Raw genomic sequence first — 4,200 nt, 5'->3', positions numbered from 1 at the left:
TTCAGCTATCAAGCTCCTCTCCTGTGGAACCAGGTTCCAGTTTGGGTTCAGGAGGCAGACACCATCTCCACATTTAAGAGTAGGCTTAAGACTTTCCTCTTTGATAAAGCTTATAGTTAGGGCTGGCTCCTGAACCATCCCTTTAGTTATGCTGCTATAGGCCTAGACTGCCGGGGTGTTTCCCATGATGCACTGAGCTCCTCTCTCCTCTACATTCTCTCCCTCTGTATGCAACTTCATGCCATTAATGCATGTTACTAACTCAACTTCTCCCCTTTCCGGTAGTCTTGTGCTTTCTCGTCCCTCTCCTCTCTCCTCCTATCACTTCCTGCAGGTTTTCTGGCTCTGGAGCTGTGGAGTCTGGATCTGTGGCTGCGGGTCACCTGCTGCCCCCGTGTTCCTGCTCGACACCCTCTGCTACAACTATTGTTACTAGTCCTATTATTATAATCATTAACATTACGATTGTTATCATTAACACTACTATAAATATCTGTACCATTTTTCATTTAGTCTATAGCAACATCACCTTTACTGTCTGTACCTCTGTGTGTGTATATTGTGTAGGCTGCCTCCCTCCCCTCTCTCTCCTTCCATCCCTCTCTCTCTCTCTCTCTCTCTCTCTCTCTCTCTCCTTCACCCCCAACCAGTCAAGGCAGATGGCCGCCCACCCTGAGCCATGGTTCGGCTCGAGGTTTCTGCCTCTTAAAAGGAAGTTTTTCCTTGCCTCTGTCGCCTAGTGCTTGTTGGGAATTGGGAATTGTTGGACACAATTGTGTAAATAACATCACAGTACGGTCTAGACCTGCTCTTTTATGAAAAGCACTGTGAGATAACTGTTGTTGTGATTTGGTGCTATATAAATAAAATTGAATTCCGCTTTCCAGCTAAACTGAGGCTTTTTGAAGACCCCCTTTCTCTCTCTCTCTCTCGCCTGTCATTCACCAGTCTTGTGTAGAGTTTAGTGTGCAGTCTGTGCTGCCGACAACTGCATCCACATCGCGGTTCCTTGCGGGTCTGTTTCAAGTAGGGGCTCTGTCCGTCTCTTCAGTAATTTTCCTCCACTACCACTACCACACACACACTACGCCTACACACTGACGACCCAGGGTTAGGGTTACAATTTTGGATTTATTCACGCACTTTAAAAACATTTATTGAAAGTTTTATTCTTTTTGGTGTGTTTTATTTACAGCATTAAACGTTGACATGTATACTGTAAAAGACTGTATATTAAGTTAATGGGATAAAATGGGTAGTTCTATGTAAAATCAGACATTGAGCACCCCCATATCGCCAAAATGGCATGATCCTTGTTTCACTGCGAAGCTTTGACTGTGAGATTGACAGTCGGATTAGGCTCCGCCCATTGAAGCATCGAATCTTCAACAACCTAATCTGATCAGAGAGCATTTTTCACATTTTGTATAGACTACCTTTTCTTGCCCATCTAACATATTGGAATAGCAGTGGAGATTAAGGGAACTTTTTTCCACACTTTCACACTAGTTGTCATTCATCCCTCTTTGACTACTCTCAAACCCTTAGTTGATTTGGCTTCATGTCCTTTACCTACACCTTCTAGGCTGACCCCACTGTATGGATATACCGAGGCGGAGGGGCTTTTAACAGTGGAGACAGAGGTGGTGGAGGTGAGTTAATTAATTTGAGAAAAAAAATGTTAACATTGTGGTTTCGTCAGTATTTAATTATTGAAATTAATATATCTTGTTGTTTTAGCTGCAGAGAGAGAGAAAGAGAGGCAGTCCCCCTGAAAACAGCCACATTGTTGTGGTGGCAGCCACCTCCATCCACCGTCGCGTCAACTGGGCTCGCCTACCTACCCCCCCCCGGGCTGCCTCCACGGCGTCCTCCTGGCTCTCCCTCATGCCTCGCCAGTCAGCCTGCCCCCACATTCCTCCACCAACCCCCCGGTCAGGTCTCCCGTGCCTCCTCCCTTCCTCGGTCCCCGGTGCCCCTCGGCTCCCTTGTCTTAGCCCCCTCTGCCCTACTTGCTCCTCGGTCCTCCGTGCCTGTGTTCCCCGGCACCCACATCTCCTTCACCTCCACTCCCTCAACCCCTTTTTCCCTAATAAAACCTGTTTCGTCTGAGCGTTGCGTTTGGGTCCTCTCTGTCCAACACACATAGCCTAAAACTGCATTAATATGACTGAAGTTAGCTACTGCTTTAGGTTGACGGTTAATTTGGCTTTTCAGGTCCATCGACAGCTTTTGGGGCAGAGAGCGTCCTGCATACAAAATATAGACTTATTCCAAGATGGCGCTGCAGACGGCCGCCTCGGGATTATGCTCCGTACCGATTTTTGTGTTTTTGTTAATTAACGCTGGTTTGTGCCGTCCCTCTCTGGTAACTTTAACAGAGGAGAGCTCTCAAACAATGGACTTTCAACTGCTACAAAATGGACGAACTGCTTCTCCTCAGCAGTACCAATTCAGACTTCTGCAGATCTGCTGCCCTCTGTTTCACCGAATCCTGGTTCACCGAGACAGCATCCCGGACAGCGCACTTTACCTGCCGGGGATTTAATCTCATCCACGCGGATTGCGAAAGGGAGCCCACGGGAAAAACACGGGGAGGCGGACTGTGTTTCTATACAAACAAAGGTTGGTGCACAGATGTCACAGTGTTGAAGAAATCATGCAGCCCTCACCTAGAGACATTATTTATAAACTGCAAACCTTTTTATTCACCGCGGGAGTTTTCCTCGTTTGTCCTGGTCGCTGTTTACATTCCCCCTCAGGCCTGTGTTAGTGAGGCGTTACTACACCTGGCCGACCAGATAACTAACGTGGAGAAAAAACACCCAGACTCCCTGCTCATTGTTCTTGGGGACTTTAAAAAAGCAAACCTCAGTTATGAACTTCCAAAGTACTAGAGTTGAGCCGGATACTCGGCTGAAACGAGTATCCAGTACGTATAAAGCACTTTTGCCGAGTACGAGTATTATAAGAGTAATAGGGTAATATTGGGTAGCTGACTGTGTCCTGCGTTCTGTGATAGGCTAGTCACAGCGCCCCTCCCCTACACACATACAGATTTAGATTTATTGTGTTGCTGTTTCCCGCTCTGCTCACTCACACACAGAACACTGAGAAGAGAACAGCTCTCTCTCTGTCTCTCCCTCAGTCACTCAGGTTTGCGGGTCTTTTCTGTTAACGTTGTCACGATCGGTGGTGTGGAGCAGGGTGGAGCAGGTTGGAGGACCCAAAAGCAGGACACAGAGCGGAGCAGGTATGGTTCAGTGGTTTAATAAACAAACAAAAGGCGAGCACACTTACAAACTGAGTGGCTGCTGACAGAGTCCCAAAACAAAGGCTGTCCAACAGAAATCCAAAAGGGTGAAAACCAGAATCCAAAACTGAGCAGGGTAACAACGAGACACGGCGAGTAAGGCTGAAGACACGAGAACAAACTGCAACACTGGGTGACAACATACAATGACCCGACAAAGACAAGACAGAAACACCAGGTATATATACACAGGGACTAATGAGCAGGGCGGGAGCATCACAGGTGAAAGACATGAGGCTAACGAGGCACAGGTAGGGAGAGAGAGAGAGAGAGTGTAGGGGAAAACAGAGACAGACATGCAGAGTGTGACAAACGTTTAGGGTTTCTTCAGCTTCAGGTTTGTTTTTTACTTCGGTTTGTTAACTAGTAGAGTTCTGTTGTTCAGACGTGGTGCTTGGTAGAATGCGACTCACGTTGCCTGTCGGAGATTTTTTTTCTTTTTTAAACCGTCAGCTGGCTCTAACCATTTTTTTTACTTCACGCAATATTCATAAAAAAAATAAAGGAAGTAGTGGTATAAAACTATATTACAAATGAATTAGCTACACACACACACACACTCTCTCTCTCCCTCTCTCTGCCGGTCATTGGAGATATTTTTCTTCTAAACTGCCAGCTGGCTTTAACCAGTTTTTTTGACTTCACGCACTGAGTGTCTGACACTTTCTTGCTGTATTTTATAAAAAAAATTAAAGTAGTTGGGGGTCCCCCCCCCCCCCGTCTCTCTCTTACTCACTCACTCACTCACTCACACACACTAACACACACACATACCTGGTGTGGAAATAACAAAAATAAAAAAAGAACGAATAAAAATAAATAAATCACACTGCTCATAAAAAAAATTTTAAGTTAAAAAAAGAAAGTTATGTTGAGTATGAAAACTC

At 45.9% G+C, this 4,200-nt stretch overlaps 1 long non-coding RNA gene across 1 annotated transcript; it reads left to right on the top strand.

Moving 5' to 3' along the window:
* Positions 1-1,345: 1,345 nt before the first annotated feature.
* LOC123982108 lies at positions 1,346-2,113 on the top strand. Its single transcript, XR_006827903.1, has 2 exons — positions 1,346-1,652; positions 1,741-2,113. It is a non-coding gene; the product is annotated as an uncharacterized LOC123982108 (long non-coding RNA).
* The last annotated feature ends 2,087 nt before the right edge of the window (positions 2,114-4,200 follow it).

The sequence above is a fragment of the Micropterus dolomieu genome, linkage group LG13 (genome assembly GCF_021292245.1).
Source record: "Micropterus dolomieu isolate WLL.071019.BEF.003 ecotype Adirondacks linkage group LG13, ASM2129224v1, whole genome shotgun sequence".
NCBI classification, from domain to species: domain Eukaryota; kingdom Metazoa; phylum Chordata; class Actinopteri; order Centrarchiformes; family Centrarchidae; genus Micropterus; species Micropterus dolomieu.
Note: the sequence above shows the minus strand (reverse complement) of the source record. Positions and strands in the feature narration are given on the sequence as shown.